The sequence below is a fragment of the Haliaeetus albicilla genome, chromosome 19 (assembly GCF_947461875.1).
Source record: "Haliaeetus albicilla chromosome 19, bHalAlb1.1, whole genome shotgun sequence".
Taxonomy (NCBI): domain Eukaryota; kingdom Metazoa; phylum Chordata; class Aves; order Accipitriformes; family Accipitridae; genus Haliaeetus; species Haliaeetus albicilla.
The window spans coordinates 17,781,150-17,792,150 of NC_091501.1; positions in this window are offsets into that span (position 1 = coordinate 17,781,150).

An 11,001-nucleotide genomic window follows, 5' to 3' on the forward strand; every position below is an offset into this window, starting at 1 on the left:
TTATGTGTCTGGAGGCATCAACAGATAAAAGGTTACAGTGGACAAAGGACCCAAATTTGGTGATCCCTGGAAAACGACAAGTGTGGAGGACAAGTACATTTTTGACTGCAGGAGTTAAATAGGTGGCCACTGCTCGTCAGCTACTGCATACAGCAGGAGAAATCCACCTGTTTATCTGATCAAGGCTGCTGCATCGCTACATGCTGTTTCAGGCTGGGTGAAGCAAAAGTGAAAGCAAATAGTATTACTTACTGTGAGGTGCCATCAGTCAAAAAATCAGATGTCTAGAAAAGAGTTTCAAAGCCTCTCACAAGAGAAAGAAGACATCAACAGCTTTGGGCAGGACTCGCCAGAAACTTCTTCTGATGGCAGCTAACAGAAATATACATGCAGTTGCTTTTACATTTTTTTCCAGGAACAAGGTATTTGTAAGGCTGTGCTCAAATGAGGGAGTGCTCAGACAGATAGCTTTCATGTCCTGTTCCTCAGGAACGGCAGGTATCAGGGAGAGCCCAGATGTCTGCCCTGATTCTCAGGTGGGTTTTACAGTCGCAGATGTGCTCTGTGCTTCTGCATCCACACTTCCAGCAACATCTGTTTAGCAAGTTCAGAGTATATTTTTGTGCTCCACAAAACTTATTTACTGAAGTCCAGCAAGATTTGTTCTTTCTCCCACTCTCTCCCTCCTGCTCAAATTGATATTCATCTACCTGTGACTTTCCTTCCAAGAGGACTTCTGAGAAGTGTCAGTTCCACCTGAGTAGCGCAGGGGCAGTGGCAACAGCCTCCTACAGCCAGCTACAGAGACATATGACGGAGCTGAGCATTAGATCTGAGACCTGAGGACTACTTTCTAGAAGGGTGAGGGAAAAACTATGACATGAAAAGCAGGGGAAAGGTGGGAAATGATGTGTCTTGCAAGAAGAAGAGAAAGCATAGCAATGATCTGGAGAAAAAGATTTTGAATATTTGGTCCTTTCTTGTGGGACATCATAACTAGTCACTTAAAAGCAAGACCTCCTCACATCGCAGTGTTTCAAGAAGTAAGGAGAACAAACACTGGGAATAGCTGAGAAGGGATCCCAGAGGTCTGCAAGCAAGGAATTGAACAGCTCCAGCAGGTTCCTGCAGCTCATAGTGTGAGCTCAGCTGTAGGGAAGGAATTGATGATAAGTCCTCAGGACATGATAGTCTTTCATGAATTTACCAGTGCTAAAGCACACAAATACACTCCTAATAATCTAGAGCCAATTTTGAATGGTGCCCTGTGTACACATGACTCGCGCAGTCAGAGCACCAGAGAAACCTGTGGTGAACTGTGGTTACCCGGGTTTGGAGGCACTGCAGTAGTATCTGAACTTCTCATAGCTGTCGTTTCACACTAGAAATTTGTACTGTCTTTTTTTTTTTCTTTAATTTTGTCCCTGGGAAAGAGAGGGTGGAAAGAAGAAAATTAAGGCCCATGTGCGCCAGAACAGAACTGGTAAAACAACTCAAATCAACTGGACTTTTTTCCCTGAAAAAAGTGGGGTTTATGCTTTAATCTGCCCAAAAGTGTGTATGGTTGGATTTCGCTTTTGGCATTGTGCTCTTTATTATAAACCCTTATGGAAAGCTTGATGTGAATCAAGCTCAGCCCCAACTACAGCCAAGCACAACTCCTACAGCAGCAGCATAGGCATAAGAACTCTGTTGCCAGACCCACTCAGAAGTCACAAATCCTTTCCCTCAGTGTTGAGTTTGGAAGGACAATAAGCAAGTTACAAAATGACAAAAATTCAAAATTATGCAGGACGATTAACAGATGACTGTCTTTTTCTCCCTAATATTCCGAGCAAACCTCTTACATCTTTTTAAATACATTAAAAAGGAGAAGAGGAAGGGCTAGTTTTAACATAACATAGCCAACTGTTGAGAGTCATTGCTGTGGGATAGCTATGAGCCCTGAATTTTAACGGATTTTAAAAAGAGGAGTGGGGATATTTAAAGGGATGGGAAGATTAAAAGATTTAAAACAGAACCACAGAGAGTTGCACTCAGCATTGTGAAGATGAAATCTAAGCACAAATTGACAGAAACAGGCAGATGTTTCTTTTTGGGGTGAATCTTTCTGTAACTGTCCACAAGGGCTTCCTTGCCCTTTCCTCTGAAGCTCTAAAGTGTGACTGCTCTCAAAGGCAGCAGAAGTAGTACTGCTGTAAGCTCTGTTATGCATTTAAAACCCAGCAGAATGGCTTAATGCTCGAAAATAGCAGCTTGTAATGTGAGCGTCAGAAAACAAAAGTTCCCAGCCATGAAGGGTAAGTAGTGGTAGGTGTTTCAAGAGTAAAGTAAACCAGTTTTATCCAAAGCGTCTACTTAAGGATTCCATTTGAAGGATTAGGTCTTTTCTTCTCCATCAGAGTTTATTCTCAGCTTGTACATCAGTCTGCCAGAAACGTAAGACTAAAATTGTCGCTCTGAGTCAACTGAATCCACTTTGGTGTGGGAGGCAAGGGCTTGCTGTTTGGAGGAATAGTTTTCAAACTCTAGCACCTTGACCCAGAGTACTTCAAGGTAATGAGAAGTGCACTACTCTTTAAGAGGAGGGATTAGCAAGAACCAGGTAAAGATACTTCCTGGAGTGTCAAGTGTTTCATGTCAGAACTATGACAAGGCAAATGAATAGTTATAAACTTTCATCATGTGAGGGTAAGTACGTGTATACACATATATGTATATTTACATATATGTCCAAAGCTAAATAGCACAGATCCTTTTCTTTCATTTTGTTTTCTTAGCATAGGAATAGCTGGTTTGAAACCCACAAGCAGTTTTATGTCCATAAGAGTATTAAGCGAGAAGTTTCAATATGAAATCATTATCTTCTCTCTTCTAAATCCAAATACTAATTGCAACCTTGCTGTGAGCCTACAATATTAAGGCTATCATAGCCATGGCAACCAAAAGCAACGTTAAATGGAATACATATCCGCTGCACAAGATTGGTTTTGGGTTTTGGTTTTTTTTGTTTTGTTTGGGCAGTAGGCACACATTTCTTTTCAGCAGCCATGATATACAGGTCAAAAGAACTTCCAGTTCATCAAACCTCTGAGCTGTTTTGCCACATATGCTCTGCTATCACTTAATATTTTGTGTATCTGTATAATTAATTTCAGTACAGGATGGTTTGTTAATCCACAGACACAAATAAAAACACAAATTAAAATTTCAGCATGGATTTTACAATGGCTCATTTACATTTCAGGATTAAACCCATAATAAAAACTTTTGTGTAGTTATAGTTGGGCTGATTTTTCTTAAAACCAGGAGATAAACATCTATGTAAATAGCCTCAAAAAGATATTGTGTTTAGGAAAAGAGCACTTCAAATGAGCTGCTTAAAGTCACCTTCTATACTTTGCATGATAATTGTAATGCAAAATAATAAACAGCACAGGGCACCAAGCACAGCACTTCAAGGATGATATTGTGCCATTTATATAAAGATAATTAGGCATTTAAAACCAAGCAATATCACTTTAAAACCTTCCAATTAAAATTAAAAAAAAAAAAAAGAGGGTGTGTGTGCAAGGTAGGATTATTGAAATAAGCTTCCGTTTGCTTGATGTTCCTGAGGGTATGTGTCCATAATGATCTGTCTGACTCCAAAGCATCTGAGTACACAGTGAAATTAATTGCTGGGGACATGGCAGTGCACCGTTGCTCTGTAGGCCACAGGTGATGTTTCAGACGTGGATATACTTTACCTCTTTGTGGGTATATATAAAAGTTAGTTTTACCTGGAAAAGAAGCTGCTGTGCCTAGATTGTCATGTAGCATAGAGGAAAACTTACATTAGCTGAAGAACTTATTGCTTGGATTGCTTATTCCAGTTTTCAGAGAGAAAATGTGAGAGAGAAAGCTGTATCAACACAAGTGTCTTTATGCAGGTATAATTGTATCCATGCTAACGAGATCTCTCTACCAGAAAAAGCTCTAAAACATTGCACCTTAATTCAACACTACTCTGTCAGCAAAAATTTTTATTCTATAATGTAATATTTATGTATGTTTATAAATGGTTAAGAAAGGGCTAATATAGTCAGACATCATTAGCACGGGCAGAAACTACTGGGAGGTGTTAGAGATTGGCTCCTTATGCCTGTGATTTACAGCAATTGTCCTGCTAGAACCAGTAATTATCTAGCAATTGATTATTAAAACACCCTTTAGCAAATTTTTATGAGGATGCTTTCCATGTAAATTACACCAAAAGTTGTTCAGAGGAGAGCTTTACATTGATAAATAAATATTTTAATACAAACTATTGAAAAAGAATTTTCACCAAGTCTTGAAGTGTTGCTTTTAATGGTAGAAATGCGTTCAGGTAGTTCATCTATGTAACAAGAAAAATAACGTCAGTCCATTTCACCTGAGGGAATCTCTCGTGTCCCGCTGTTGTGTGGTTGTAGTTGCAGAGGGCAGCAGTGGAGGAGGTGCCAGCTGGTTGTGGCCGCTCAGCTCTGCACCTCGTGCACAGTGCGGTGTGCTGAGCCCAGCGTCCTCCCCGTGCAAGTAGGTCTTGTCTGAGGGTATCCTGCAGAGCACTTGAAATCGTAACCCTTTCCCCAAAATGGGATAAATCATGAATTTCTGTAGATTCTGTCCCACAGGCAACTTATGTGGTTGTTGGGTGTAAACCACAATGTCGCTTCAGGCCTCTGTTTCCCACTTGTAGAGAGAAGTATTCCTCTGTGCCTCAGTGGACATTGTGGGGGTGAAGGCACTGAGGGTGCTCCTGCAGTGACATGGCATGAATTCCAGTGGCAATTTTTGAAAAGACTATTTGTTGCTGGTGAGATAATCTAAACCAGGAATCTTTGCAGTGCTCAGTGTACCCTTAGCCATTAGCAAAGAGCTTAGATGGAAGTGAAATAGTATCTCTGAGCTTTGCATAGGTTCTTGATTCTATGATTCTTTGCATGGGAGGGAATATTAATCTTTTCTGCTCTTCATGACCATTGTTTTGTGCAAAAATTCAAAAAAGAATTCTTGTGGTGAGTCTGAACTGTGATGTACACTTAGCTGAACAAAAGCTTGTAGACTTGACAGTGGTATTGGTTGACCTAAAAAGACATATTATCTCATCCTGCAAACTGTATCTGCTTGGGTGCTTGGACTATCATGGCTACATCTACACCATAGTTAATACTTGGAGATCAGCTTGTTTAGGGATAAGGGGTAGCTTTTTAATTAACCCTACAAGGGCTCGGTGTAGTGCTCAGCTGAGTTACTACAGGTATTTTGTTTACGCTGGGCACGCTCAGAACCTTAACTTGAGTTTTGTGTAGCTAGTCATTGCTCTTTTCATGCTGGCTCAGTCATTTTTTCCCCCATGGTAATAGTGTGACACCTGACTTGGTGTCATTGTTGCAGGAGGAAGAGTAAAGGCAACCCTCATAAATTCAAATATTCTTAAACGATTTTGACACAACTTGTAAAAATTAAAAAGCTGATTGCACTTTTAATAGCAATCTTGTCAGTAATATTCAAAGTGATAAGTCTCTAGTGTTCTAAAGGCACAGATTACCCTAAGTGACTGAAAGAGACTTCAAAGAATCTATAATTAAAATCAGTAATATGTACCGTACGTTTTAAAATACTGAACTCTATTTGAGAGATTATTTTCTTTATATAGTACCTAAGAACATATTCAGATGTATTGATACCACTATTGTCTTATTTAATGACCATTCCTGCTGAAGACTGGCCTCTACGTCTGTAGGCTGAGTCCTGCATGTGGGACGATATGCCATTGTACTGTCCCAGGAGGCACGCTGACAAAGAAACGTGTCTCAGTCACAATACCGTCCCATTCTCCTCTCTCAATCCAGAGAAAACATAAAAAAGGTGCAGTTTACTTCCCCCTGCCTGTCTATGGTTCCCCTGGCAAGCATGGTATGAGCAAATTCCTCTTAGTCTCCATTCATGTGCAAAGGCACAAAAGGAGAGAACAGTATCTGCATTTTCCACTGTAACCCATACAATATCTGGGTAGGCAGTGTGGCTAGACAGGGATTTGGGGAATTGTTCTCCTGCTTGGGACTGAATGACAAACTGTTCTTGCAAGAGCAGAGTCTGCTGGTGTCATTATACTGAACTATCACTGACACACCTGGAGCTGCCTGTGGATGAAAGGCACTTTATAACCAAAATTTGTGCCCTTCAGAAGGATTTACAAACCGTTTGTACAACAGTGTAAATTTAACAGTGCTGCTAATAAGCTTTTGGTAATTTCACTGTGAGTTATATATGCAGAAGAACCAAGGATTTAGCTATCCTTAAAGGTTTTGAGGTTTAGAAAATGGAAAAAGGCAAGGGGCTGGCCTTTTTCAACCATCTGGGACCCCCTTCTTCCCTCCCATCCTCCACAATCTCTCTAAGATAGACACTATGGAAGTAAGATCCTTAGGTGTGCCACAGCAAACTTCAGCTGAAAAACTGGCTTAAATACCTCTAACTTACTAAAATGTTCTTTAGCTCTTTCTTCCCTAGCCTGATCTTTACTCTTATTCTATTATTAATGTTAATTTTGCAGGTGCATCTTGTCATAACTAACGTTTTGTGTGAAAATGGGAGCAAGAAAAGACATGAGAATGTGTCAGCCTTTCGTCATCCACTGTTTGTTGTCCTCCCTTATTAAATGATGGAATTATTCTTTTCTTTGCCTTCCACTTATATTGTTGCATATAGTAGTAGTAGTAGTGAGAAATATACGACATTCTTGTTTCTTGGGAAGTTGACTTGTTAAAAGTTGAATGGTAGTTGTCATTGGGTTTTTATTTTAATTTTTTAAACTTTTTTTTATTTGAATAAAACTAATTTTCAGACCTCACCATCATCTGTTCTCAGTGAGATTTTAGAAGCCCCCCCTTTAGTATGGCTTTGAATATGAAAGGTCTGAAAGCAAAATGGGTTATCTCTTAAACTGTTATCACTGAGTTGTTTGAAATACAGATTAGACTAGAGACAAAATAGTTTTGTTGGCTTGCTAGCCATTTATTTAGAGAATGAATTCTTCCTTTCTCCTGAGTATTAAAGTCCAGAGCTGGAACCAGCAGGTCTGTTAGAAATAAGGAGTAAAGCTGAATCCTCTCTTTTTTTTTCTTTCATTGTGAGCAATGGGAAGATAATTCCTTATTGCTAGAATTGTTAGCTAGAGGTAGAAGGGAAGACTATGTAAAGAGAGTGGTAAGAAAGAAGATTTGGATTTAAATATTCATGTTTTGGGGACTATTCAATGATATTAGGAATAAATTACCAGCTAAGGACACACTTGATTGATTCTGTCTGAATTTGTTTTATAATATATTCACATAATTTCATTTATTCTTTCCTTTAACATCCATTAGAGGAAAAGAGAAAAAATATACAGCATATGAAAAGAACACGGGGAAGTTTTTAATATAATGTTAATAATAGTTGATATTTAATTGAGATCGTATCTTTAATCTTTTCTTCTTTTCCCCTGCCAGTGTTTCATCTCTATTCTTATTATCTTGTTTTCAGTACAGAATTATCACCCACTGGTTTTCAATTACAGCGATGCCCATATTGATTCTCCCCTTGATTTTAACTCGAAGCTGAAAAATTACTCACTTAAGCCAATAAAAGTAGATGATGTGGTTAGTTTTGGGTTCCTTTTTAAAATAATAAACGCATAAAGAAGAAGAATGATAAGCTTATAATGATTCTGAGTTACAACAAACTGGTATGGAAATGCATTTTAAATCATTAGAACTCAGAACAGTGTTATAAATTTAGATTTATCTCTTCACACTGAAGTGAGTGGTCCCTAAGGACACAAAACCTATGTCTATAATTCTAAGTTGCATTTGTCTGTGAGTACTTGGGCACTGAGACCACCTGGCAGATAATAGATTTTGTCTATGCTTCTCTTAGCTTCCAAAACCAGGGTGTCTGTATGCAAAGTGCCTATTGGGAATGGTCCATGGTCCATGCTAGCTCCCAGACTGCGGCCAGGAATTGTCTGGGGGAGCGCCAGCTGGCATGGGCTGAAATCACCACTCTTTTGGTTTAATAGCAGAGATGATCACATTCCTGGGCTTGGGAAAGTTCCCAGGCAATGCTAAATTTACTAACACAGATGTAGCTAGAGAACATTGTCCCATCTAGAAGAAGTTACATTGCTTCTTCAAACACTTCTGTGCATACCTATCTTCTTAACACACAAATAGTCCCATGATACAATGATAACAAGCTTAAAACCAAGATTCGGTGCAAGGTTTGATATTACACAAAGGCAAATGTCAAGAGTTGTCATGATATGGTTTTGGTGGCCATGTGCAATTAAGAATTGGTCTTTCTTGATGCTTAGAAAGTTATGATCCAAATGAATTCAGGAGCAGAAGCTGAACAGAAGCTTTCCGGGGTGGTACGCTAAAGGATTTGATTCTGCACTCATTGATGTTAATGGAAAACTCTCTTACTAGCTTCTGTTAGAACAGAATGAGAGCTAGCTATAGGGAAAATCACTTAAAGCCATCAATTTCACACACACAATCCAAAATATAGATAGCAAAGTGTCAAAGTTTTCTAACTACAAAAATTAAGATCTTTCAGAACCTTTAATATCACAAGTAAGTTATCGTAAATACTTTTGATAGAATGAGTGGTTTGTAAGGGAATCAACACAGATGCACACATTAAAGTATTGGTAGGTATGTGCGTAGGTGGGATTTCTCCACAGAAGGAGGAAGGAAAGGTATTATGTCTCAACTTCAGGAAGATGCTGGATATCTATAGAAGAAAATTGCCTTAACTCTCCGCAGCCATAGAGATCTGGGTTTCATATTCCCAGCTGCATCCAACACCTCCTATGTAGACATAGTATAAAACCAATACTTAACTAGTCTGACCAGGAAACACTGAGAAGCCAAATGCTTCTGTGCTGTTGCTTAGATTGCTACATGTAGTGTCTCCTTTTCTTTGAGTGTCTTCAGTATTCTTGCCCATGCTTTATTGTGAATCTAACTTTTAAACCCAAGACTACTAATCTTCAATGATACTTACAAATGTTTGAGTCAAAATATTCAGACATGCTCTTGTAGTCCTGGAAACTCCAGAGGACCCCTTGCCCAAGAGGCCTTTTTTGAAGAGCAGAGCCATCATGAAACTTTTGGTGCCACCCAGCTGCTAGGCATCTGTCCTGCCTTAGTCTCTGGTTGTCCTCTCCTTGCTTCAAACAGACAGACAGTCCTACTTTCTCAGGGGCCCAGGTGTATTTGCCCCATTTCAATATCCATCTCTCATGCTTAAAGTCAAATATTTGCTTTAACAAAGGCAAAATTTTTCCTAGACTTGTCAATGCACAGGGTTCTCTTTCCATGTCTAATTTCTCCACTTTTTATGCATTGTAGCAGCGTTCCCCTCTCTGGAACTGTTCCAGAAAACACCTGCACACACTTGCTCATTTGTGAAATGCCAGTATGGTAGGTTGTAATTTGCCAGCCCATTTCGTCTCCAAGAGTAAATTAATTGAGTTGATACCAGCAGAATTTATAGTTTTATACAGGCTACATGCTATGGTAATATTTTAGCATTAGGATGGGGTAAATGAGTCATAACTGATTATGGAGCAATTCCTGTCTAGGTAGTGATAGGAAACAAAGGTTTCTCTTTCCATTCTTTCTGCGATGCCTGCCTTGTAAGTAAGGTACCTTAAACAGTTGCCTACCTACCCTCCCATTTCTTTTGTACTTCGTGTCACACAGTCTTAGGCTGGGACCTTTAAAGGGTCTGCAAAACTGCAGGAGACACAAATTTTCTGAAGCAGCTGCAGAAGACACAAATTTTCTGAGGCGGCTCACCATTACGTGACATTGTTTTACTGCCTTTTGTATTTTGAGCAGGTACGTTGATGAGGGCTTCAGACTTGCCAGGTACTCCTGCACATCATACATATTCTAATTTTTATCCCTCATCTGCCAATTCTTTAAATGAAATTTATTTTTCTTTCTTTAGGGTTAGGCTAGCAGGTCTGTGGCTCTTTCTGGACCTGCATAGAGGCTCTTCTACTACAGCCACTCCTCCTTCCCCCACCCCCATCATACTAAAACATTTATTTAGACTATAGTACCCTCTATACCTTCAAAAACTTGTTGTTGTTTCCTGTGAAACACCTCGGGTGCCAAACACAACCCCAGTGCAGCCTGCGGAAATGGAGTCTCCCAAAGGGGATGCTGAGTGTGCATAAAAGTGGGCTCTGTTTTTCCAAGGCACCTGCCAGAACCTTGCTGACATTTTCAGCATAGGAAAATATTTGGCACTGGACAGCTGTTCAGAAACTTTTCCCCTTGTAGGTAGTAGAAAATGTTCCCTTTTTTAAACATATTTATATAGTTCTTTTTGGGCCTATACATATGTGAAAGGCTTCATTTTTTCCCCCACTATGATCTTCAGGGAATTTACTTCCTCGGTTCTTCCTATTTGCTCTATCATTCCTCACAGTGAACACATCCAGTTCTTCTTTTTAGTCTCTGTCTTTCCCAGCAACCTAACCTGCAGAATGGTTAATTGCTTTTACTCTGTCTTCCAACAAGTCACCTCAGAAGTCTGGCTCTAGCATCTATTTATTAGTTTTAGGTTACTCTAATAAGTGCACCTTCTTGAATGCTTAGCATGTTTGTTTTTAACACGTCCTTCCCCAGTAGTATTGCAAATTGTTTCTCTTCCGCTTCTTCACTCATAAAATTCATGGGGACAAGATTGTACCTGCAAGCATGAAGGTTTACCACTTTCTACTTTTCTGTCAGTCGGCTTTTCCAGGTCATGATGTGCAATTGGCTTGTGTTCCTGTATCCAGTGTAAAATTACCGAGCATCCCATTTGCATGTAGGGTGAAATTTTAGCAAAGGGTAAGTTGATGTTTTAACTATTGCTTATACAAAGAATTCATAAGAGCTAGTGGCCCTGTGTTTGTCACCTTTGTGTCCTGCA